The 27,534-nt window shown below is 44.2% G+C and overlaps 1 pseudogene; it reads right to left on the reverse strand.

The window, feature by feature from the left end:
* Window positions 1-20,605, reverse strand: part of LOC140710825 (nucleolar protein 11 pseudogene) — a 163,175-nt pseudogene extending 142,570 nt beyond the window's left edge.
* Between the last annotated feature and the right edge of the window lie 6,929 nt (window positions 20,606-27,534).

Genomic DNA, 27,534 nt, shown 5'->3' on the forward strand with positions numbered 1-27,534 from the left:
GATAAACTGTGGTAAATCCACACAATAGAATATTATTTAGCCATGAAAAGAAATGAGCCATTAAGCCAAAGAAAGGCAGGGAAGAAGCTTACATGCACATTACTTCGTGATAGAAGCCTCTCTGAAAAGATTACATGCTGTATGATTCCAATTATATAACATTCTGGGAAAGCAAATCAAAAGATCAGTGGTTGGTAGGTGTTGACAGGGCGGAGGGAAAGACCGCCCTAAAAGTTCCCTGTGTTTTACCTTTTCATCAAAACTACTCTGTATGATACTGTAATGGTAGATATATGACATTAGACATTTGTCAAAACCCATAAAACTGCACAACACAAACAATGAACCCAAATGTACAGACTTTAGTTAATAATAATGTGTCAATATCACCAATTATGACAAATGTACCACACCAACGCAAGATGTTTGTGGGCAACACTATGGTCAGCAATGGAGAGAAGGGGAGTTATAAAGGAATTCTCTGTACTATCTGCTCAACTTTCTGTAAACTTAAAACGGCTCTAAAAAGTAGTCTGTTAATTAAAAACAAAAACTTAAAAAGAGAGAGAGAATAAAGTGCTGCTACATGCTACAATATGGATGAACCCTGAAAACATTAAGTGAAAGAAGGTAGCCATAAAAGACCATATAGTGTGTGATTCCATTTATACGAAAGGTCCAGAATAGGGGAATTCTATGGAGACAGAAAGTAGATTAGCGGTTATCTAGGACTAGTGGGGGGAATTAAGGGGAAATGGAGGGTGACTGCTAATGGGTATGGGGTTTCTTTCTGGGGTCTTGAAAATGTTATAAAATTTATTGTGGTGGTTGTGGTGATGGTCTAGAGCTCTATGAGTACACTAAAAATCACTTTAAGTGGGTGACTTGTATGCATATCTCAATAAAACTGTAAAAATGGTAAAGAGTTTGAAAATCTCAATAAAAAGGACAATTTTCTAGGAAAATTAGCTAACTGGAATCACAAAGAAGTAGAAAACATGGGGAAAAATAGGGTGTTACAAATTTTCTTCCGATGATTGTTACAGTGCCCAGACAGCTTTATGAGCAAGTTCTTTTTAATTTACAAAGAACAGGCAATTTCCATGCCCTACAAGTGGTTCTCATTATAAAGTAAAAGAAGAAATAAGCCCATTCATTTTATAAAACTAAAGTTATCCTGATCACAAAACCTGACAAACACCCACACAAATACACACAGAAAGAAAACTGAAGACTGATGTCACTTAGGAATATAGAAGCGAAAATCCTAAATGAAATGTCAGCAAGCCAAATCTGGCAAGACACTATGAGCAAGGAGGGATTATTTCAGGAGTGCAATTTATTATTAGGAAGTCTAGACATATAATTCATCACAACAATCAGTTGAAGGAGAAAACCTGAACAAATAACAAGAAATTAATATTTTAAATGTATTTTTTAAATCTATTAATAAACAAGGAAAAACCTATACCAAAACATAAAATTGAGCAAAAAAGAAAAAAATAGTTCAGTTTTACTTGTGATTAAATAAATGTTAATTTTAAAACACGATAATTCTTTGTAGTCAAATTGGCAACATAGTAATATCAAGAATTTGGAGAAAAAAGGATATACCAATATTCTGCCTCTAAGATAAAAATTGTTATAGGAACATTTAGCAATACCCATGAAAAGCCTTAAAAATTAACATACAGGTGAAACACAGTTGCACATTTAGGAATTTCTTCACAGGGAACAATCAAGGACTTGCAAAGACGTAGTCACACACTACTTACCTCTGCATTGTTTATAGTACAGAAAAACAGAAAGTGACTGAAATGTCCAGCATTAGAAGATTCATCAGATAAATTCTGGTATGTTCATTCAATGAAATGCCATGTAACCAGTGAAGGTAAAAAAGAACAATGAACTTAGGTATTCTGAATACATTCAGTAAAAAAGCTTATGAAAGAGCATGTAGAATACAGAGAAAAGAAAGCTGGGTGGTTACAATAAAACGCTAATAGTGGCTATCTCTGAGTGGGAAGAATACAAGTAACTTATATGCTGTCTTTTTTGTATATCTGTGATTTTGTACATGTTCTATAATAAACATATATTACTTTGGTAAAGAAAAATACAATGAGTGTATTTTAATGTATGTACTCTTAACTAAGAAGTTTCACTGCTAGAAATTTATCTTTAAAATCAGATACTCACAAGATTTATGTATAGGAACACATATTATTATAACAGCAAAAAAAGGAAACCAACTAAATGTCTAGCAATTATAAAGTATGAAATAACTATGGCTATCCAATGGAATACTAGGTAGCTATTAAAAATCATGAGGTAGAAGAACATATAATGACAAAGAAAATTAAGCAAAAAGGCAGATTATAAAATAGTAAATACAAAATGAGGCTAATTTTTTCTTTTATACATTTTTAATTTTTTAATTTTTAATTTTGTTACTAAGTGTGTGTATATATATGTGTATATACACATATATATGGGGTATAATTTTTAAAAATAAAACTATATGGAAAAAATACTGGAGGGAAACATACCAAAATGAACATCAATTACAGTTCTCCCGAAGCCAAAGAACCACTGGTAATTTGTTTATTTTCACCTTTCTGCATTTCACAAATTTTCCACAATAGATTTTAAATTCTAGGCATTTGAGGAGCAAGCAAGGAGCGAGAAAAGGTATAAAACCATAATAATTCTCTCTGCTGCCATTATACTAGGCATTTATAGTATCCCATAACTGAATGCAAGAATTGGTCCTGTATAAATGGGAAGAACATGGATTAAAACAAATGAGAAAAGGGGCAATGTACTAATATGTTATCTGCATAATTTTTTAAAGCGTAAATATAAATCTGGAAACCAACATATTACGAGGTTAAGAATGGTTACTTCTTGTTGGTAGGAATGTGGGTAATGCTTAATTTTGTAAGTGTGATTTTCTTTGTTTAATTTTTGAAAAATAAAAAAATTAAAATTAAAACCAAATGAGAGACCTATAAATATTTCCACTCACTGGTGTTGGGGCAGTGTGAGTACACTTCCTCCTCTGTGTCTGAGACTGTGGGAGGAGCCCAGTCAGTCCCCAGGATGGGAGGGAACATTCATGGCCACTGCTTTCCTCCCCAAGTCTCAGGGGCTGAACATTGGTGCCCTCTCAGTGAAATAACACAGCGATGCTCGTCTCTCCATTCACTGAATGCCAGGGAGCCCCTGATCCTATGGCAACTGCCCCATAAATCAGGCTCATGGACCCCTAACCCTTCAGAGCTCCCAGTCAGCAGAGTTCTCTCCCACATCATGGCCCTCTATTCCGGCTTCTGCACCCTGCCATGAGACCGGGAGCTCCTGGAGGGTAGGGCCTATAGTTTAGCTCAAAGCTTGCCTCTGTGACTACCCTAGTGCCTTGCACAGAGTGGATATTCAATTAACATTTATGAGACTTTGAAAGGCAGGCAGGTATGAAATATCATCTTGGTGCCTGACTTGGGAATAAAGGAACATGGATACTAGCATATATCCATGAAGCCTTTCCTCCTCTCAGGAAAAGCACAACCCAGCCCATGGCTTGGCTACTTCTTGACGAGCGCACAGGTGCAGTGGTCTCATGGATGAGAATGCCACCTAGTGGCATGGATGTGACAGTCTCGTGGATGAGAATGCCACCAGGGTAGGCATGGGCAGTGATGAAAGCAGGTCAAGGAAGAAATTAAACCTGGTTCAAACAGATCTTCTTTGAAATAAAGATATACAAACCATCACAGTAAGTGGAACAGTGGGGGCTAGATGAGGTGTCTGTATAAAGGCATGGCAGCTACAAAGTCAATATAGCATCAATATACAAATTTACCTGTGATGCAATAGGTTTCCTTTGTTTCAAACTGAAAGAAGACATTCCATCTCACTGCCAAAGGCTTACAAATTAACCCTGAGGGTCAGGGTTCATGGTACTTACACAAGGTTCCTGTGGATGCTGTTGTAGCCCATAACTTTAAAATTATTCTATCATCCTTGAGCACTTTCTCTTAGTGGGGAGATGATGGAATTTGGTGATCATAAGAAGTATATAATGGGAGAAATCTCCTTTGCTAAAGGTTCATGTAATGAAAGTTATGTAAAACTCTTTTTTTCATTAAAGCAAACTAATTTTTTCACTGAAGAAAAAGTAATTATTTAAATGTTTAAAGAAACAACTTTTTTCATTAAAGCAAATTAATTCTTTAAATATGTCAGAGTGTCTCCAGGTACTGACTAGTGTTCTTAGAAAAAAAACCTTTTAGGAACAGAAAAATTCAGATGAAAAGAACACAGCCCTTATCTTTCCCCCTTCAAATATAAGTCAAATAGTGGCTGTGAAACTGAGTGCAGGGAAATCCCTCCATTTTTTATAACATCAAAATGGAATAAGGCTTCATTGCTCAAGCTCACACATACCAGCTCTGAAAGCACATGTGGGTTAAATATCTCAGACTTGGTTTGTTTGAAATGATGTTCTTGCTTTCAATATGATCAACTAAAGACAGTTACTCTGGACTTAGAGCTTCATGGAACAACATAGACTTGATTATGCCAAAAGTATTTTACGCAGCTTGAGAAGTCCACTCTTAACAAGTGCCTTTGGAAGTCAAGGCAAAGGATTTTTTTTTTAAAAAAATGAGCTGGAAGAGATCCTAACCGGTATAACTAGACAGCCTGTGGGATTCAAGAGGTAACAGCTTATCTGCTTTTAAACGCTAGTACAATAAGAGAGTTCACAATAAAGTTGGACAACCACCATAACATCTTTTATCAAAACTGTCTCAAGTTTGTAACTGATCTTTCTGTTTTCACTTGACCCAATTTGGTCAAACCCACACAGCCTAGCACAGGCTCATAATGGTAGAATTATGAGCCTGTGCTCCAGTCAAACTAAATTTCTCACTGTTCAACTGTGTCAATATTTTTTTTAACTCTCTAGCACTGAAAAAAATTGAGTCACCCCAAAAGGTTGTTAGGATCATTCTCAAGTACCGTAAAAACCCTGTCCAGAAGAGACATATCCTCAGACATGCTGTCACACAAGACTCTGCCTTTGGAAATATAGATCCATGGAGGATGAGACAAGAGTTTATACCTCTCTGCACCTGACCTGGGTCGTTTTATTGCTTGTTATGCTACTGACTAATCCAGGGCTTCCCAAACATTTTTGGAGTTTTGACATTTCACTGGTTCTAAGCAAAACAATTCTTTGTATTGTTTTTATAAAATGTACCTATCTTACCCCCAAGAATGATGTAACTTTTCAAAAAAAAAATTAAAGTTAATTAAAATGAATTTGGCTTTGAGAAATTTAGAACAATTTTGTGAGGTACTTTGAAATCCTATGAAACACTCTAGAATTCCCAAAACAAGGAGTTGAGAATAACTATTTTGGCAAATATGTTTGTCTCTCCATGCTTTGTTATTCCCACCTATAAAATGAAAACTAATGATGCTCCTACTCTTTCCCAAGTTTCCCAGTCTGTATATTATGAGAACACAGGCTTATAGAAAGAACTCTGCTTTCCCCAGAATAAAGGATTCCCATCTAACCCAGATAAAGAAATTTAACTATAACTCTGAATTCTCCTTATGAGATAAACATTCCACATGTTACCAGCAAAACATGAGATACTGTAACATTACCTGATAACACAGAGACATAAAATTCTTTCAGGCTGCAAAAAGATATTTATGTTACTAAACTTACATTTGAAGATCACAGTGCTTGAGAAAGTGTAGATCCAACATCCAAACATAGTTGCCACTGGGAAGGAACTGCCTTTAGCTTCTGTGAACAGAGGAGTCTCTTCTGAGGTAGGGATGGGAGTTCAGGACTCTGAGAAGATAACATGTCATAATTTCCACTGGGTTCTCTGTTGAAATGTTTCTTTCTGCAGAGAGATTAGAAGTGCAGCACTGGGAGGAGAGGCTGAAAAACAAACATAAGCCTCCCTTGTTGGAGTACATTTTGTCCCCACAAAGTTATTTTGTTTGTGATCACAATTCAGAGAATTCTTTTTGAGAGAATTCTTTTATTGCAACTGTCTCTAAGAAGCTAAATTTCTCCAAGCAGCACTCGGTGGAGAATCTCAGCATTAGACAATAATTATAAATAAGAGTTCTACAAGTAACCAGAGACACAGACCAAAGGGAATGTGATAGGCCATACAGGGTACTGCTCTGCCTCCAGGCTGGATAAGAATCCTAACCCAAATGGACTGGGAAAGAGTTCACGTCATTCTAAAATAATAACAGGAAAGAATCTGTTACGGACTGAATGTGTCCCCGCAAAATTTATATGTTGAAATCCTGACCCCTAAGGTGATGGTATTAGGAGATGGGTCCTTTGGAAGGTGATTAGGTCATGAGGGTGGAACCATCATAAATGAGATAAGTACGCTTATAAGAAGAGGCCAGAGAGCTAGCTCACTTTCTTCTGAGGACACAGCCAAAAGATGGCCATCCGCAACCCCAAAGAGGGTCCTCACCAGAACTCATATTAGCACCCTGATCTAAGACTTCCAGCCTCCAGAACTATGAGAAATAAATTTCTACTGTTTTCAAGTCATCCAGTTTGTGGTACTTTGCTTTGGTAACCCAAACCTTTCTGGATGAGGCAGAATCCAAGAGTTAGAGATCTGAGAGTCAGAAAACACCTCTAGAGATCACTTGTTGTAGCCTTTTGAAGAGAACAAAGGTATTATGCTAATTTTCTGTAGGCCTAATGTTAAGGTATCCTCAGGTGAAAATAACGAATGTGATATAAGCTACATATCGTGTAATACTGTACAATCTCAAATAACATGATTACACAACTTATTAAGATCCTATGACTATTTTTTGCATATAAAAAAGAAGTTAGCATAAATTAGTTGTTAGCTAATGTACAAGTATTGAACAGTCCTTTGTGCTTTTTTTTTTTTTTTTTTTGAGACAGGATCTCACTCTCTCGCCCAGGCTGGAGTGTAGTGGCTTGATCTTGGCTCACTGTAACCTCCACCTCCTGAGTTCAACCAATTTTCCCGCCTCAGCCTCCTGAGTAGCTGGGATTACAGGCGCCCACCACCATGCCCAACTAATTTTTATATTTTTAGTAGAGATGGGGGTTTCATCATGTTGGCCAGGCTGGTCTCGAACTCCTGACCTCAAGTGATCTGCCTGCCTTGGTCTCCCAAAAGTGCTGGGATTACAGTCGTGAGCCTACTGAGCAACTGCTTAGGTTAACCTACTCCTGCTCTTACCCAGAATCACAGGTGACTTTGAGCTTTCAGAAGAGGAACCTATCCTTTAAAAGACCCCAAAGAAACCTCGGAGTGATAAAACAACACTTCATTTTCCCTAGGAATTTCTACGTGTTTAGAGAAGGAGGTCTAGATTAAACCAAGCCACTTCTCAGAGCTAACCAGACATACTAAAAGGAGGCTGCAAGTTTCTCAGATCATAAGCCAGGCAAAACCACACACAATTCCTGCAAAAATGGCCACAATTTAAAAATTAAAAAATAATAGATGTTGGTGTGGATGTGGTGAAAAGGGAACACTTTTACACTGCTGGTGGGAATTTAAACTACTATAACCACTACGGAAAACAGTATGGAGACTCCTTAAAGCACTAAAAGTAGATCTACTATTTGATCCAGCAATCCCACTATTGGGTATCTAACCACAGGTAAAGAAGTCATTATTTTTGCAATTTGCAATTGCAAAAATATGGAATCAGCCTAAATGCCCATCAACTAACAAGTGAATAAAGAAAATATGAGATAGATAGATAGACAGATAGATAGATAGATAGATAGATAGATAGATAGATAGATAATCTCCCATGTATACCATGGAATACGATTTGGCCACAAAAAGTAATGAAATAATGGCATTTGCAGCAACCTGCATGGAGTTGGAGACCATTATTCTAAGTGAGTAACTCAGGAATGAAAAATCAAACATTGTATGTTCTCACTTGTAAGTGGGAGCTAAGCTATGAGGACACAAAGGCATAAGAATGATATAATGGACTTGGGACTCAGGGGTAAGGGTGGGAGGGGGATGAGGGATAAAAGACTACACATTGGGTACAGTGTACACTGCTTGTATAATGGGTGCACCAAAATCTCAGAAATCACCACGAAACAACTTACCCATGTAACCAAATACCACCTGTTCCCCAAAAAACAATTGAAATCATAATAAAAATAAAATAAAAAATAAAGATGATGACATTGCTGGTGTGAATATAAACTGATGGAGCCACTCTGGAAAACAGTTTGGCCATTAATTCTTTCAAATGTTAAATATAAATTTACCATGTGAACCAGCAATTCAACACCTAGGCAATAAATAAAATGAAAACCTATGTCCGCACAAAGACTTGTAAGTATGCTCATGACTGCATTATTCACAATAGCCAAAAAGTGAAAACAATCCAAATGTTCATCAACTATTAAACAGATAAACAAAATACGATACATCCATACAACGAAATGCTAGCCAGCAAAACAAAGGAACAAAATACTGTCACATGCTACAACATTGATGAGCCTCAAAAACATTATGCTAAGTGAAAGAAGCCAGATACAAAAGACTAGATATTGTATGATTCTATTTATAGGAAATTCCAAAGACAGGAAATCTACAATAACAATTTTGGTTGCCAGGGTTGGGGATAGGAAGGTGACTGACTGCAAATAGGCATGAAGGATCCTCAGAGGTGACGGCAATGTTTTAAGAGTAGATTATGTTACTGGTTACATAACTGTAAATCCATTAAAAGTTACTAAATTGTACACTTAAAAGGGTAAATTTACGGTATGTAAATTTTATCACCATAAGCCTGATTTTTAAAATGAGGGAGAAATGAGGACTTTCTCAGGAAAACAAAAATAATGATGGAAATCCTAGCCAATATTTCTACACTACAAGAAATCTTGAAGAGGTTTTTTTATACCGAAGGAATATATTAGATGGAAACATAAATGTTCACAAATAAATCAAAAGGGCTAAAAAGAAATAAATTAACTGATCTAAAATATTACTAGGAGTAAAATATTGTGCAGAAGTAGCTATAGTAATATTAGACAAAGTAAACTTCAGAACAAAGAATATTGTCAGAAATTGAGATATTACACAATGAAGAGGTCAATTCTCTGATTAGATATAAAAATTGTAAATGTGCAGGCACTTAACAGAGCTTAAAATATATTAGACAAACTGTGACACTACTGAAAAAATAAAATGACAAATACACAATTATAATGGGAAACTTTAACACTTCTCTCTTAGTAACTGAAAGAAAATGTAGGCAGAAAATTAGTGATGGCATAAATTACTTAAACAGCACTACTATTCACCTTGACTGAACTGATATGTATTTTTAAAACTACATCCAATGCATGTTTTTCAGCAGCACATGGACTGTTCATAGAGATCAACCATACTGTGGGCCATAAAAAACTCAACAAATTTAAAAGAATTGAAATCATTAAAAGTATATTCTCAGGAGCTGGGCATGGTGGCTCACGTCTGTAATCCCAGCAGTTTGGGAGGCCAAGGCGGGCAGATTGCTTGAGGCCAGGAGTTCGAGATCAGCCTGGCCAACATGGAGAAACCCTGTCTCCACTAAAAATACAAAAATTAGCTGGGCATGCTGGTGCGCGCCTGTGATTCTAGCTACTTGGGAGGCTGAGGTATGACAATCGCTTGAATCTGGGAGACAGAGGTTGCAGTGAGCCAAGACAGCATCACTGCACTCCAGCCTGGGTGACAGAGTGAGACTGTGTTTCCAAAAAAAAAGTATGTTATCAGGCGATATTGGAAATTAATAAAAGAAAGATATTTGTAAAGAACACTTTCGAGAGAATAAAAGGACTAACCACAGACTGGAAAAGAATATTTGCAAATCATAAATCTGAAGGAGGACTTGTATCCAGAATAAAAAAAAAACAACCCTCAAAATTCAACAGTAATAATGATCCACACAGTGTGGTACTGAAGGAAGTATAGACACATAGAACAATAGAACAGAATAGCATATACTTTGGGAGGCCAAGGTGGATCACTTGAGGCCAGGAGTTTGAGACTAGCCTGGGCAACAGAAGGATATTCTGTCTCTACAAAACATAATAATAATTACAAAGCTGCATATGGTGGCGCACACCTGTAGTCCCAGCTACTCAGAAGGCTGAGGCAGGAGAATTGTTTAAGCCCAGGAGTGAGCCATGATTGCGTCACTGCACTCCAGCCTGGGCATGCAGACCCTGACTCTTAAAAAGAAAAGAAAAAGAATATCAGAGACAGAAATAGATCCACACAAAGATGCCCAACTGATTTCTGACAAAGGTGCAAAACTAATTCAAAGGAAGAGGCAGAGCTTTTTCAGTAAGTGGTGTTGAAGCAACTGGACATATATGGAAGGGGGAAAGAAAGAAAAAGAAAAATGAACCTTGACTTAAACCTCAAACTTTAACTCAAAATGGAACATAGTGTGAAATGTAAAAATGTAAAACTTTTCAAAAAAACACAAGAGAAAATCTTCAGACATAAGATTAGGTGAAGAGTTCTTACACTTGGCATCAAAAGCATGACCCATAAAAGTAAAAATTGAAAATTATACCTCATCAAATTTAAAAACTTTGCTCTGTGAAAAACTCTTTCAAGGAGATGAAAAAAGACAAATTACAGACGGAGAGAAAAATCTGCAAGTTATATATCCCACAAAGGACTTATATCTGGAATATATAAAGAACTCTCAAAACCAACATTAAAAAAAATCCAATTAGAAAAGAGGCAAAAGACATTTAACTGAAAAGGATACACAGATGCCAAATAAGCACATGAAAAGATGTTCAATATCATTAGCCCTCAAGAAAATGCAAATTAAAACCACAATGAGATACTGCTACAAACCTATCAAAGTGGATAAAATAAAACACTGTGACAACACCAAATGCTAACGAAGATGTGGAGCAAATGGATCACTGACATCGGTGGTCAAAATGTAAAATTGCACAATCACTCTGGAAAATAGTTCGGCAGTTTCTTCTTTAAAATTATTACTAGTATTATTATTATTATTATCATCATACTTTAAGTTCTGGGGTACATATGCAGAATGTGCAGGTTTGTTACATAGGTATACATGTGCTACGGTGGTTTGCAGTTTCTTTGAACACTAAAAATGGATTGGCCAGGCACAGTGGCTCACGCCTGTAATCCCAGCACTTTGGGAGGCCAAGGCAGGCGGATTATGAGGTCAGGAGATCAAGACCAGCCTGGCCAACATGGTGAAACCCCGTCTCTACTAAAAATATAAAAATTAGTGGGCGTGGTGGTGCATGCCTGTAATCCCACCTACTCAGGAGGCTGAGGCAGGAGAATCGCTTGAACCAGGGAGTTGAAGGTTGCAGTGAGCCAAGATCGTGCCACAGCACTCCAGCCTGGTGAGAGAACAAGACCCCATCTCAAAAAAAAAAAAAAAAAAAAATAGATTTACGAAATGACCCATCAATAGCACTCTTGGGCATTCACCCCAGAGAAATGAAAACTTACGTTAATGTAGAAACTTGTATATGAATGCTCACAGAAACTTTATTTGGAATAGCTCAAAGTGGAAACTACCAAAATTGACAATGCTTAAACTATAGTACATCCATACTATGAAATACTATCCAGCAATAAAAAGGAATGAACTATTGATACACGTAACAACTCGAAGGAACCTCCAGGAATTATGCTGAGTGGAAAAAAAGCAAATACGAAAAGGAAACACACTATATAGTAGGCTTCCATGTATATAACATCCTTGGAACAACATTATACAGATGGTAAACCAAATAGTGGTTGACAAGGGTAAAGGATATACAGTAGGAAGTGGGTGAGGCTGTGGAGAGGTAGTATGAGAGGAACATTGTGGTGATGACACAGTTCTGTACGTTGATTGTTGTGGAACCTACACAAAACCATACATGTGATAAAACTGCATAGAAACACACACACACACAAGTATATGTATAACTGGTAAAATCTGAATAACCTCTGTGGATTGTACCAATGTCAATTTTCTGATATTAATATTGTACCATAGTTAGGCAAGATGTTAACACTGGGGGAGAGTGATTGAAGGGAATACATTTCTTTGCAACTTCCTTTAAATCTATAATTATTTCCAAATAAAGTTTTAAAATTAACCATAAGAAAACAAGCAACCCAATATTTTGAATGGACGAGAATATAAACAGAAGATTTACCAAAGAAGTTATATGGATGGCAAATGAGCATGTTAAAAGATGTTCAACATTAATAATCATTACAGAAACGCAAATTATAACCAGAAAGAGATACCACTATACACCTTAGAGTGGCAAAACAAAACAAAAACATACACAGAAAAACTAGCAGTACCAGGTGCTGGCAAGAATGTGGAACAACTGGAACTCTCAAGCCCTGCTAGTGGGAATGCAAAATGGTACAGCAACTCTGCAAAAAGTTTGACAAGTTCTTAAAAAGAACTATAACCCAGCAATTTACCAAGTAACCCAGCAATTTCACTCCTGAATATTTACCCAAAAGAAATAAAAACTATGTTCACACAAACCCTGTACACAAATATTTATAACAATTTATCCCTAATAGAGAAAAAATGGAAACAAACCAAATATCCCTCAACTATAGGACTTATAAACAAAATGTGGTACATCTATACAATGTAATATGACCCAGCAGTAAAAAGCAATGAACTCCTGGGCTGGGTGCAGTGGCTCACACCTGTAATCCCAGCAATTTGAGAGTCAGAGGCAGGTGGATCACTTGAGGCCAGGAGTTCGAGACCAGCCTGGTCAACATGGCGAAATCTCGTCTCTACTAAAAATATAAAAATTAGCCAGGCGCGGTGGTGCACACCTGTAGTTCCAGCTACTTGGGAGGTTTAAGCATGAGAATCCCTTAAACGTGGGAGGCAGAGGTTGCAGTGGGCCGAGATTGCACCACTGCACGCCAGCCTGGGTAAGAGAGCGAGACTATCACACACACACACAAAGGAATGAACTACTGATAACATAACAACATAGTTAAATCTCAGAAGCATTTTGCTACCTGAAAGAAGCCACATCCAAAAGGTTACAACCATATCATTCTGTTTCTTTGATAATCTGGAAAACTATGGGAATGGAAATTAGATCAGCGGCTGCCAAGGCTGAGAATGGAGAAGGGGTTGAACACCAAGATGCGGTACAAAGCAATTGCTGAGGCGACGGAATCATTTGGTAACTTAACTGCAGTGATGGCATTAGGCAAAAGCCATAAAACGGTACACCACACCAGCTTGCACTATGTAAAAAGATAAGTAAACATGCCAAAAAAGGATCCCCCTGCATACCCACCTAAGTGACAACATGTGCTGTCAAGGATGGAGAGCAAATGGAACTCACACATTGCTGGTGGTAATGTAAATTGCTACAGCCGCTTTAGAAATCTGTTTTTCAATATCTGCTAAAATTAAACATATGCATATCCCATAAATCATCAATTTTACCTCTAGACATATACATAACAGTAACACATATTCACCAAAGAAAGTAAATCCAAGCATGTTCATAGCAGCTTTGTTTGTATTACAAAAACCTGGGAACAATTCCAGTATGTACAAATAGTGGAATGGGTAAATAAATCACGGTATACTGATAAAATGGAACAGTATATGGCAATGAGAACAAAGTATTGCTCACATGACAACATGGATGAATCTCACAAGCAATATTTAATATAAAAATCCAGACAGTAATAAGAGTACATAGTGTATGATCCCATTTATGTAAAGTAATAAAAAATGTTGCAAAATAGCAATTACCTTTGGGCAGAAGTAGTGACTTGGAGGGTATTACAAAGAGGTCCTAGTGGTGTTCTATTTTGTGATTTAAGTGCTGGCTATCTTGTTAAGTTGTGAATGTTCATCAGTGCATTCACTTAATATTTGGGCATGTTTTCTATTTGCAAATTATACTTCCATTAAAAATGTTTTAGGCCAGGCATGGTAGCTCATGCCTGTAATCTCAGTGCTTTGGGAGGCTGAGGCAGGAGGATTGCTTGAGGCCAGGAATTTCAGATCAGCCTGGGCAACATAGTGAGACCTCATCTTTAAAAAATTTTTTTTTTAATTTGCTGGGTGTGCTGCTGTATGCCTGTGGTCCTAGCTACTAAGGAGGCTGAGGTGGGAGGATCACTTAAGCCCAGGAGGTCAAGGCTGCAGAAAGCTATGACCACATCACTACACTTCAACCTGAGTGACAAAGCGAAACCCTATTTCAAAAAAAAAGTTTAAAAAGTTTTAAATGTATGCTTCATTTTCTTTTCTTTTTAAAATTTAGGTTTGCTTATATAGCCAATTGCTGTAAGTCTGTAACTAAAACCAAGATTACAGTAGCTCAATGCATAGAAGTTAAAGATAGATAAGCCAATTTTGTAATCTTGCCTTTTACTTTTTGTTTATTGGCTTTTACATTACTTAAAAATTGTTAAGGTGTAATAAATGCCTGTCCACGTCCATTCCTGTCTGGTCTAGAAAATTTAAATCGTCTATAAATCTTTTGGCTGTAAGTCTCTTGGCCACAGTGGTCCTACCAAGGAACAGGATGGACCTGGGGCAGGCAGCCAAACTATGTCCACAATGCTATGGGACAAAATAAAAGTTTGGCCATTGATGTTGCCTCTGACAAATCCTGGCCAGAAGGAAAGAATGTAAACCAAAAATAAAATTCTAAGCTCCCCACCCATCTGAATGGACCCCTCCTCTTGGCCAAGGGCATTCCAAAGTTAACCTGAAAAACTAGTTCAGGACATGATGGGGAAGGGGGAGTCGGACATGCCTCATTACCATTAACATGAACACAGACCTTAAGACTGATAGAATAGACTCTTTAAGTCTACTAAGAAACATTTACATTCTCTCTGAAGCCTGCTACCTGTAGGTTTCATCTGCATGATAAAACTGTGGTCTCCACAACTCTTTATCATAAACCAGACATTCCCTTCTAATGATTCCAGGTCTTTAGATAAGAACTCAACCAATTATTAATGCCAGTCAGAAAATTTCTGAACCTGCCTATGACCCGGAAGTCCTCCAACTTCCATTGGTCCTGCTTTTCCAGATCAAACCAATGTACATCTCACATGTATCAATTGATGTCTTATATCTCCCTAAAAACCAACCTGTGGCCTGACCACCTTGGGCATGTCACCAGGATCCCCTTAGACTGTGTCACAGGCATGTCCTTAGCCTTGGCAAAATAAACTTCTAAATTGATTGAAAAAAAAATTTTAGGTTTTCTGATAAGATTGATTCCAAGTGAGAGGAGTGAGAATTATACATGAAAGCTTTTGTTCCCAATTGGACAGAAGGATGCAAGCAACTTTTGATCACCTGCTCTACCATGAACAGTGCCAGGAGCTTCATAATAACCACGAGAGGTATGTATTTTATTTCCATTTTAGAGATGAAGAAGACTCAAGAACAAGAAGAACTTTACTAGTTTAAATTACAATTATATGATTCCAGCATTTCTAGAATGAAAAACTCAGGGAATATCTGAGAGAGAAAGGTCTGTAAAGAGCATTTAATCCAGCCCCTTTATTTAACAAACTGGGAAAATCTGTCCCAGGAGGGAAAGGGACTAGTTCAAGATTACCCATCTACTCAAAGAGAAGGAACTTGAATTTCAGTCTCTTGAGTGCCACCCAGTGGACAATTTACCACGACCGATATTTACAGACAAGTTATCAAAAAACTTTACGGAATAGTGGGAAAGAGCATTCATTAAATTGGGAATTGGAAGAACTGGATCCTGTCCCGGTTTTGCCAAGTAAGGTTAGCTTCCCCTCTCTTGGTTTTAATTTCCCCACCTGTGTAATATGAAGTGACAATAGGAAAACCGACATGAGGCAGCAAGTCTTGGATCCAAGACAGACACAGATCCAGGTTTTGTGGGGCTTGAAGCTTGTAACATTTGGGGCCTTCTTTAAGTATAAGAATGCAAAATTACCAATATAAAATTGGGAACAAAAGCCAATATTTAAAATGAGAAAAAAAAAGGAACACACACATTTGAAAAAGTTGACAAATGCTAGAAACATCTGAAAATTTAGAAAAAAATACATAAATAGCTACTTATCTTTAGTACTTAACTGCCTCATGCACTTCTGTAGTATGTTATTCCTGCTTTTCTTATTTGTTATAGTTGGAAACACGGGATTCAGCATATAGTTATAATCACAACTAAGATTTATTACAGCAATGTACTTAGGGCACACAGCCAGATCACAAGCAGAAAAGACACAGGCAAAGTTTGGAGGAGCCCATGAACAGACTTCCTTATGCTTTCTCCCTCCCATGAGGGGCCACACAGAGCACATGCTTTTCTCGGCAACAAATATGCAGCGGCACGTGTGATGTTTCTGGCCAGAGAAGCCCAGACACATTGCCCACAGTTTACACTGGGGTTTGGTAACAGAGACATCCTCTGCCTAGCATGCACCAAAATTCCAGACTCCCAGAAAGAAGGCAGGTGTTCAGCATAAACTACATTGTTTGTATTAACAGTCAAGGCACAGTGAGCCACCTTATCAGTTAACTGTTGACTAGGGAAATTCTGAGAGTCAAGTTTCCAGATGCCAGCAGGGAGCGTAACTTCCAAGCAGGTCTTTCTAAGGGTAGCAGTCACAGGAACTGTGACTGTGCCCTTTCTAGCTCAGGACACATTTGATGTTGTCACTGTTTGGGAATTCAGTCCTGACCAATTTAAGAGGTTGTGTTTCTTAGCTGTCTCTGGCCCCTGGTTTGCCCAGTTTAATTCTGTGCCTGTCCAGCAAAACTCTTCTGCATACTATTCAATGTTTCTAGTCCTCCTACAGGTCCATGTCCTACAATCACAGGAATTCTGAAAAATGCCATTTTACAAAACCCCCTTCCAAATGTGCAAATAAACGTATCTTGTATTTACAGTTGCGTACACTGTACGCTGGGTATATTCCTGACAAGAGGGCACTTTTGCTTTTCAATGAAAATGGAATCCTTCACTTACAATTTTACACACCTGATTGATGACTGGAAGATTTTTCCACAGACTAGCTTCTGGTGCTGTACACTGTGAATCTTGGTTCTCCTCCACTGCCAACATACCCCTGATGCCAAGTGCTGCAAGTCACAGTGACATTGCAATGTACCCTCCAGTCTCACCCCTCTTGTCCTAACACCGGATGCACTAGCATAGTAAGCAGAAGTATTCCTGCAAGCTATTTCAATAATAAAGGGCAGCTGGCAATAACTGGGAAATACATGAAATTGCTTGTGGACCCCTATATCTTAAACTAAATGAATCCCAACTTAATGTCCCCTTAGTTGAATTCCCAACATGACCATGGTTACTGCATTGCTACCCAACACACAGGCAAGAGGGATAAAGACAGCATAGTGGAAAGAAAGATTCCCTGAACCAACTGTGGTTAAAGTATCTTTTGTAGATTTTCCAAACCATACAACTGTAGGACCATGATGCTAGGGGCTGTATAAGCAAGAGACGCTGAAGCTTTATCTTAAACTTCATTCACTTCACTGTGTACTTGCATCGGGTCTAGAAACTTACAGAAGAGAAACCATGAGAAAAGACGTAGGGCCCAGATAATGAGACAGAACGGAAGAAAGTACATAATCAGAAACAAGGACAAGGAAATTAAGACAAATTCCAGATAAACAAAGTGCAATATTTACCTGGGAATGTGTGACGTGCATGTGACCTAGCATGGGAGAGGCAGCCTGAAGAGTTATTCTTCCTAAGCTGGGGCACAACACAAGGATCAAAACAATAGAGCTGGCTTTATTCCATGGCTGAGCCAGGAGGATGTATCATGAGATTCTGTCAATATTGAGTGGATAGGAGGAGGACTAGTTCAGAGATGTCAGGATTCTTGGACCACAGACAGAGAGAAGTTTTGCTGAGCAGGCCAGAATTAAACTGGGCAAACCAGGAGCCAGAGACAGCTAAGAATCACAACCTCTTAAACTGGTCAGGACTGAATTCCTAAACAGTCACACCATCAAAAATGTCCTGAGCTAGAAAGGGCCTTCTAGGTACCATACTCCACCATTCCACCACTATCTTGTGGGTACAGAGATCAAATCACCATAGTCAGGGTCAAAAAGACTGGTTGAGTTCTGCCTTGATCACTTACAGCACAAGCTGAGGCAAATCACTTCCCCTCTCTGAATTTCAGCATCCTCATCTCTTGAGTGAAGAGAATGATAATGTGGTCCCAGGAGCCTGTGAAGAATTCAGTGTCACATTAGGATGAGAAAAAGGACCTGGAGAGGCATTCCTGCTGACCCAGAACACAACACAAGAACCTAAAGGCAAGCACGTTATAAGCTTCAAAGCCTTGCAGGAATGTTACCTTTGCTTTACTATAGAGGAGGCACCAGCAGGAGAACTCTCTCTCAGAAGACAGATGGAGTCCTCAGAAAATGCTGATTCTCATGAACTCTTCTCTGTCCCTAATGTACAAGTAGTTTCAAGCAGGGGTCTTGTTGGTATTTTAGGGGGAAATTGATGGTACTACTTTAGGATTAATTTGATAAGACTAACGGTCATTTTATAAAGAGAAAGTCTCCCCATAAGTACTATGGCTGGGAAGGGAGAATGAAGGAGGGTACAGGGAACCTGAGCAAGTATTGAAATATCTAAATGAGAGGTAAGAAAGCAAGGGCAATTATGCTGTGATTGAAGGTGACACTTGCACCCCTATCATCTCCCCACCCACCTCTGGCCCAGATGACTTACTGGCCACATCAGTGAATCAGTGAATTCTCCTCAGGAAGAGAACCAGTTTGCCTTTTAAAAATGCTGACAGTGAAACCCAAGTGAGGACACTCACCTGCTGCACCCAGCGTGCAACCCACACTCCTTCAGTGGGCCTTTAGGAGTTGGACCCAATCTAGTTTCCCAGCCTCTTCTTCCACGACTTCACTCTACGAATGGGTCTGCTCCAGCCACCAACCTTCTCTGGGCTCCTTGAAGGTACCTAACCCCTTCAGGCTGTCCTTCCCCCATTTCCCACCTAACAAAACCCTTTCGACCTTCAAGGCCCAGCTCAAACACCCGCTCCTCTACGAAGCCTCCCCCAGCCCCTTGCCCAGAGTGAGCAGTTCCTTCCTCTTCACATTCACCTAACTCCTCTTGCCTGTAAGATGTTCCCTTACAAGTAACAAAGACATGAGTGTGCACCTACCTTCAAGGAGCCTCTTCCAGGAGGGGGCCTGGCTTCGATCTGCTTTTTGACATGATACTTTGCACTGAGATCTGCCCTCTCCTGCCAGGTTGTGCTCACACCAATATCAAGAGATCACGAGACACCCTGCCAGCAAATGCCCTGGAAGCACATCCCCTTCATGCCCCTGGCAGTTGTCTAATGCACACACAAGATGAAAGCAGCTCTCGGGTGGCCTGTTGCAGGGCACAGCACAGTTCTGCCTATGCCAAGGCAGATGCTGGGCCCTTCCCTATTGTGCTCAGCACATACCCGTTCCCCAGGGCACCTTTCCTGGGCATTAATTCATCCAGGCAGTTAATATGGATTGCACAGCCTGCTGTGTGCCAGGTACCATGTGGACCCCACCACCCAAGCCCAATGCAGGCCCCTCTAGTGGGCAACCCTTGCTCCACACCTCCCTGCTGGGCTGCTCAAGACTGTCAGGTTGGGCTCAACCTGCTCTCCAGCCCTGCTTCCTTCCTGTCCCTTTCCTGAGGGTTAGTTAGCCCCAGTAAACCTTTGGTCCTGCCAACTCCCTCTCACAGTCTGCTTCCTGGAGGACCCAATCTGAGACAGTGGGTTCCAGAGTGGTCCGAGAAAACAGGTGGTAAGATGGGGTCTTGGTACAGGATTGCCCTGCATCTCCCCAACTGGCAACGAGGTTCCCATCTTCGGGGGTAGGTGGCACGCAGGTGGCTCTAGGCACAAGATGGCAGGCTAGTTGCTAGACCTTTGATGTTAGAACTTTTGCTGGGATGGCCGGCTTGTGAAGAGGAAGTTCCTGGATGGCAAGGAGATCCAGGCAGGGCAGATGCCTGGAAATGAAAACTCAGGGAACGGTATGTTTCCTGAAGGACCCACCGGGATTAATGAGAGGCCAAGGGCAATTAACAAACATCTAAAAATTAAGCAGAAACACTGGAGTCTTCCTGGTGGTTTACAAAGTAGCCCCCGATCCAAGCAATGGGCAAGCAGCGAAGTCTGAAGAACAAACCCAGGACTTGCTAAGGTGGCTGAACTCCAAAGACAGTTGAACGCTCAGCCAAGGCAGGTCTGTCATGCCAATGACACAAGTCCTGCTGGGAAAACCTGCATCCCTGATACATGGAACAGGCACATCGAGGAGAAGGTCTCTGAATATCTGGTCTCCCTAGATGCCCTTGAAACTTCTGAGCTTGCAGCATCAGCCCAGCCCCTCCCATGAAGCACTGCAGGCACCCTACCCCGAAGGAGAAATAAATAACACAAGAATTTTCCCCACAGGTGTCCTCCCTCCCAGGAGTGGCCCTCACCTTATCACTGGCTGCCGGGTAGGGTGATCAACAGTCCCAGTTTGCTGAGGGACTTGCGGTGCTAAAAGCCAGCGAGTCCCAGGGAAGCAGGAGGAATTGGTGAGCTGACTGCCACACCCGTGACTAGAGTGAAGGTGCAGCACAGAGCTGCGCAGGCAGGGTGTGCTGGGTCTGGGAAGGGGGAAAGCGATGACACCCCTGAGGAGCTGCAGGATCAGCATGCACCTGCAGTGGCCGGGGGGGTCCCTGTGGGATGGGACCTGGATGCAGCTCAACCAGTGGGGGCCGGAAACAAAAACTACACAAGGGACTTGGAGACACTCTGCTGCTCAACACATCTGAATGCCCTGGTAGGGAGCCGAAGGGATGGGGCAAACCTGTGGATGGCATGGGATGGGCATCAGTGATGGTCCAGGCCTGAGTGACGGTGAAAGGCCCGAACTGTCATGGCAGATGGTGAAGGAAGGGATTCAAAGGCTAAGCAAAGTGAGTTTGCTGGAACTGGACAGAAGAGGTGAGGCCAGAAGACACTCTGGAGGATCATGTTTCAGGAGAGGGCCCACAGGACACATGTGTCAGCAAGGGCATCAGGAATGTGCTGGAGAGAGGGCGCCAGCATCCCTCAGAGATCCAGCTCGGGAATCCTCTGCAGGCCAGGGTTGACCACAGCGGAGTGTCTTAACAGACGGGGCACACCGAGAACTGGAGCCTGATAAGGGCGCTGCAGCCTCCTCCTCCTCCTCATTTCCTTTCCCCCCCCCCGTCTTCCTCCCCTCCTAATTCTCTCTTCCTCCTCTCCACCTCCTGTCCTTCTTTCTTCCTCCTCATTTCCTCCTCTTATTCTCCTCCTCCTCCCCCCTCCTGCTCTCCTTCTCCTCTCCTCCTCCTCATCCTCTCCTCTTTCTCTCCTCTTCTCTCTTCTTCCTCCTATTCTCCTTCTCATTTCCTTCTCTCTTCCTCTCCTCCTCCTCCTCTTCTCTCTTCCACCTCCTCCAACTCTGTTCCTCCTCCTCTCCTCTCCACTCCTCCCCCACCTCCTCCTCCTTTTCCTCTGCTCCCCTTATTCTATTCCTCCTCTTCGTCCTTTCCTCCTCCTCCTCTCCTCCTGGTCCTCCTTTCTTCTGCCTCCTCCTCTCTGCTTTCTTCACTTCTCTGCCTCCTCCTTTCTTCCTCCATCTCTCCTCTTCCTCCAAATCTCCTCCTCTTCCTCTCCTCCTCCTCCTCTGCTCCTCCTCTCCTCTTCCTCCTACACCTCTCCTCCTTTCCTCCCTCCTCCTATTTCTCTCCTTCTCCCTTCCTCTCCGTCCTCCCCCATCCTCCTCTCCTTCTCTTTTCTCACTCCTCCTCTTCTCCTCCTCCTTTTCTCCTTTTCCTGTTCTTCTTCCTCCTCCTCCCCACTCATCCCTCTCCTCTCCTTTTTCCCTCCTCTTTCTCATCTCCTCCTCTCCTCCGCCTCCTCTCCTCCACATCTGCCTATCCTTTTCCTTTTCCTTCGGTCCTTCTCTCTTCCTACTCCTCCTACTGCCCCCTCCTCCTCCTTACTTGCTCTTCTTGTCCTCTTCTTCTTCTTCCTCCTTTGCTGCTCCTCCTCCTCTTTGTCTCCTCCTCTCCTTTTTCTTCTCTTTTCTGTGTCCTCCTCTCCTCCTTCACCTCCTCCCCTTCTCCTCCTTCCACCCACTCCCTCTCTTCCCCCTCCCCCTCCTCTTTTCTTCCCTTTTGCTCCCCTCCAGCTCCTATTCCTCCACTTTACCTGTCTCCTCCTGCTACACCACACGTTCATGCGACCCTGTGTGAGTCCAGGACAGAAAAGGAAAGCTAAAAGGCGGACAAATGAGTGCAAGAGAGCAAAGAAGGGAGCCCTCTCTAATCTAATGGGCAGGGTACTGGACGCATGCGAGCACCTCCTCTTTGGGGGAGGTGTCACAGCCTCCAGATGGAGGGGCAGTGGGACACTCCACGACCTCTGGGGTTACTTACAGTTTGGAGTGCTTAGGTGAATACTGAGTACAAAACAGCCCTGCAAACAGACGGAAGAATAAACCCCTGAGCAGATGTGGTCTCTGAAATACAAAAAACCAACATGGGGTTTGAGGCAGAATTCAGAAAGAGCTCCTATAACTCCATACCAACAAGGCAAGTGACTCAATAGAAAAATGAGCAAAATCCATTTCCTAGACGAGGAAGGCAGGCCAAACAAGCAGCATCTGAAGGGAAATCATGAATTAGGGTCAAAGTGGTCCCAGACTGGCCGTGCCCCAGAACACTAGGCTGGATCAAACGTGAACCCTCTCCAGAGGAGGGCAACTTCCTCCTGGGCCTCAGAGTCAAAAAAGCACAGTGAGCGGAGGTGGCTGCACTCTGGAAAGTCTCAGTGGGGAGGCAAGGGAAGAGGAAGGGGGTGACAGGCTCAGAAAACAGGAGGAGTCGCACAGAAATCACGCTGAGCAAAAAGAATGCTTCCCTAGGGGAGCATGTGGGCGGAAGAGAGGGACTCTTCTCCTCCTCTCGTCCTCTCCTCTTCCTCCTAAACCTCTCAACCAGGGATGCTGAGCACAGAGAGGGAAAGTGACGGCAAATTCCCAGGGGACAGCTCTAGCCAGGGAGGCTAGCCTGCCATGAAGGGAGAGGTGAGGGAGAGGCGAGGGAGAGGGAGGGGAGGGGAGGGGAGGGGAGAGGGAGGGGAGGGGAGAGGGAGGGGAGGGGAGGGGAGGGGAGGGGAGGGGAGGGGAAGGGAAGGGAAGGGGAGGGGAAGGGAAGGGGAGGGGAAGGGAGGGGAAGGGAGGGGAAGGGAGGGGAAGGGAGGGGAAGGGAGGGGAAGGGAGGGGAAGGGAGGGGAGGGGAAGGGAGGGGAGGCAAGGCTCAAAAGGCCACTGGGATGGACAGGGAGCTCTGCAGGGGGCTCCCCAGGGATTAGGATGGAAGGAAGACCTGAGTGGGGCTGTGGTTTCAGGAAGGAGGCAGTATCCTGGCGGAGACGGGCAGCGGGTACAGTCAGCTGCAAAGCAGGATCTTTGGAAAAGACAAGGACTTCCTAAAAGAGACACAACGTGTGGCACAATGGGCATGCAAGCAAGGCCTGAAGAAGAAAGCAGACCTTGAGGAGACACACCCCCAGCCCCAGGAGTTGGGGTCAGTTGAGTGTGTGCTAGTGGGGTGCAGCCAAGCAGAGCGGTTTCATGGGAGCACAGCAAAGAACCCGAGAAGGCCCCGCACGCACGCTCACAGTTGGCTATTGCCTGGGGCTCCAGAGCATCCACGGCGGGCCCCACAGGGGAAGGCAGCAGCAGGACGGGCCTGGGGAGGTGAAGGCCGACCTGATCTGCTAAGAGACAAGCAGAGAGGGAGGGGAAAGTCTTGTTCCTGCCAGGACATTGTTAATGGGAGGAATGAGGAGGCAGCAGGTGAAGAGAGTATGGCGTGGAGGGCAGAAGTCAGAGCGTTTTCGGGTCTGGTGCTGACCTGCTATTGGGAATGAAAATGAAGACTCGGGTGCATTCTGGTCCCTTTCTCAGGGATAGCTGCACACCACCCACATCCCTGCCTGGCCTGGTGATGCCATTCTTCCTAGGCCCACTCACTGCTGCAGCTGCTTTACTTGGACTTCCTCTCCTCATCCCACCACAGAAGAGACCTCTGTGGGAGGTCTCAGGGAGAGCGTGCACCCACGTGCGCATTGTACCCCACTGCCCAGCACACCCAGGAGTGAGAGTGAGGGGCAGCTGGGAGAGTTGGAAAAGGGAGCCCTTATGTGGCCACCACGGGCTTTCCCGCTAGCAGCCACACGGTGACTATCCAGCTCATGATGCAAGTTCTAGTTCTTCATACAAGAGGCTACAGGCGGAGCAACAGCAACCCACCATTCCGGGGATCCTCACTCATGATTTGAAACCACTCCCAGCAGCTTCTGGGGTGTTTGGCAGAAGCTGGCAACCATTCTTGGGGGGAAGGAACCCAGGAGGGGATGCTAGCATGCATAGGAATTGCAACTGGTAATCTGGAGGTCCCCTGCAGCCCTACGGCCTACATCCCATGCAGAGGGACCCTCTCCTCCTCACCTCATCTTCAGTATTCCTGCTTCCTCGAGCTTCTCCAGGGAGAAGTAGGTGCATCTCACTAGAAAAAACAAGAAAGCAGCCCTTTGCTGATTAAACACTTACTAAGCAGATACTGTGCCCTGGGCACCCAGTTTCAGAAATGAGTAAAACACCAGCGGTTCCTTCAAGGAACTCAAGAGACCCTGCGGCAGCCAGACTCTTACAGAGCAATTACCACCTGGAGTTGCAACAGCCTAATGTGGGGTGGGAATGGGGGATGTACAAAATGCTATCAGAGCTGGAGACAAAAGCCCCTAATACTTGGGGTGGGGATGTGAAGGTGACATTAAAGTTGTGCCTTGAAGGAGGCCAGGAGTGCACCAGGACAAGGCCATGGGAACTAACGGTGCAAAGCAAGGAGACCTGGAACAGCAGGCTGGTGGGGACCAGTGACTAAACAGCACAGCGTGAACCCAAAGAGTGTTCGGCTTAAGGGTGGGGAGGGCTGAGCTGACTCCTTGAACTGTTAGGGCTTAAACCTGAGAAGGCCCGGCCGCGTTTTCACTAGATTGTTGGGGACAGATCTGTGACTTAGAAACTGAGCCAATGGAATGTGGAGGACAGACCTGAGGGAGGAAAGACAGAGGCTTCCAGGTTGGTCAGGAGGCTCATGGAACAGTGCAGGCTCCAGACCACGAGCCCTGAGTTCTGGAAGTAGCAGCAGGGATGCAGGACGAGGAGCAGTTTTGTCTCATCAGGCACTCCAGAGGCAGGGACTCAAAACTTGCTTGTGAAGTCAATGCGGGAGACTAGATAAGGGGAGGGACAGAGGAGTAAAGCATGGCAGCACTACAGAACCTGAGCCCCTGACTGAGATGGAGAAGAGAGTTTGAAAAGCAAGTTTGCCAGGGAAGTTGGGCTGTGTGTGGGACGACTTAGGTCGGAGGAGGCAAGACATTAAGAGTGTGGATGTTTCTCATCACTTGCAAAAGAGGCGTCAAAAAGAAGGTCCCTCTGGACCCCACTGGCAGGCACTGACAGCGACTAGGACACAGGAAAGCAGGCCTGGGGGCGCTCAGCCCTGCAAGACTTAGCCTAGAGCTGCATGGAACCCAGGCAAGTGTTCCCGCCCTTCTTGCTGCTTCCATGCCCTCTGGGGGTAGACACTGGAGGTGCCGTTAGGTCGCCGCACGCAAGTTTGGACTCTTGCCTAAGGGTGCATCACAGAAGGGCCTCAGCTCCATCCTCATTTCGGCTCTGCTCCACCAGCATCTCCACCCCGTTTTTCCTCTTGAAACTCCGACCCCAACTTCTCTTGTTGCAGCTTCGTTCAAGCTGCTCCCACAGTTCCACCCCACCCTGTTCTGCTCCCCTGCTCCTCCTCCCTCAGCTCCGCCCCAGCTGTTCCTCCCACACTTCCGCCCCAGTTGTCCCGCCCCAGCCCCTCCCCCACCCAGCACTTAACTAGTTCCACCCGCAGCTCTTTCCCACAACTACGCCCTCCTCTTGCATGCTGCTCCCCAAGCAGCTCTGGCCCAGTTCCCGCTGCAGCCACAGCCCCAGCTTCTTACCCCCACCTCCTCCTCCCACAGCTCTTTCCCACAGCCCCGCCCTGCTCCCCTTTCATCACCGCTCCCACCTCCGCCTCCTCTAGTCCCGTCACGCTTCTCCTACCCCTCTGCCCACTCCAGCACCTTTCAGCTTTCCTCCAGCTCTGCACTAGCACCTCCCACGCCATTCTCACATGCCAGCCTTACTTCAGCTTGGCTCCTCCTCCTCCAGCTCTTTCCCGCAGCCCCGCCCCATCTGCTCCCACAGCGCTTTGCCACAACCCCGCCCTTCTCCTCCTCTGGGACCGCCCGGCTTTCCCTCAGCTCCACCCTGCAGCTTAGCTGTGCACCAGGCCCTCCCACAGAGCTTTTTCGTGATTCCACCCTACACCTCCCCAAGCCCCCGCTCCCCCAAGGTGGTTCTCAGGAGTCCGCGGGGTCCTCCTGCAGCTGCTCCTTGCTCAGTTCTCCCACTGCCCCTTCTCACGCCACTGATTCCAAATCCCGGGCCCCAGACCCTCCCCAGTGGTTTCTCTCAGCCCCGCCCCTCCCGCATCTGCTTCCAAGGCCCCGCCCCCAGCCCCTCCTCAGCGGTCTCTCAACCCCGCCCCTTCCCAGCCCCGCCCTACTTCTCCAGCACCTCCCTGCGGAGCCCCGCCCCCAGCCCCTCCCCAATGGTTTCTCAGCCCCGTCATGCCCCGAACCCCGCCCTGCTTCTCCCGCGGCTGCTTCTGAAGCCCCGCCCCGCCCAGAGCCCCGCCTCTCCCCAGCTCCTCCTCGCTTCTCCTGTTGCTGCTTCCAAAGCACCGCCCCTAGCCCCATCCCAGGGGTTTATCTCGGCCCCATCCCCAGCCCCACTTCGCCATCGTCTGCTTCCAAAGCCCCGCCTCCAGCCCCACCCCATGGGTTCCTCTCGGCCCCGCTCCGCCCCCAGCCCCGCTTCTCCAGGGGCAGTTTCCAAAGCCCCGCCCCCAGCCCGTCCCCAGAGGTTTCCCTCCGCCCCGCCCCTCCCCGAGCCCCTCCCCACCCCTCCCCGAGCTCCGCCGCACCCCTCCCCGAGCCCCGCCCTTCTTCTCCTGCTCCAGCTTCAAAGCCCTGCCTCCAGCCCCTCCTAGTAGTTTCTTTCAGCCCCACCTTTGTCCTCTCATCAGCCCCCTCCGTCCCCGCGCTCGTTATCAGGAGTCCACGAGCTCCTTCTACAACCTCTCATCGCTCAGATCGCCCACAACCCGCCTCCAGTGGTTTACCTCAGCCCCGCCCGCCCCCCTCTAATCCCCGCCCCACTCTCAACCACGCCCCAGCGGCTTTTCCCACTCCCACCCTTCCCCTCCCCCAGCTC

Source organism: Chlorocebus sabaeus, chromosome X (assembly GCF_047675955.1).
Source record: "Chlorocebus sabaeus isolate Y175 chromosome X, mChlSab1.0.hap1, whole genome shotgun sequence".
In the NCBI taxonomy this organism is placed as follows: Eukaryota; Metazoa; Chordata; class Mammalia; order Primates; family Cercopithecidae; genus Chlorocebus; species Chlorocebus sabaeus.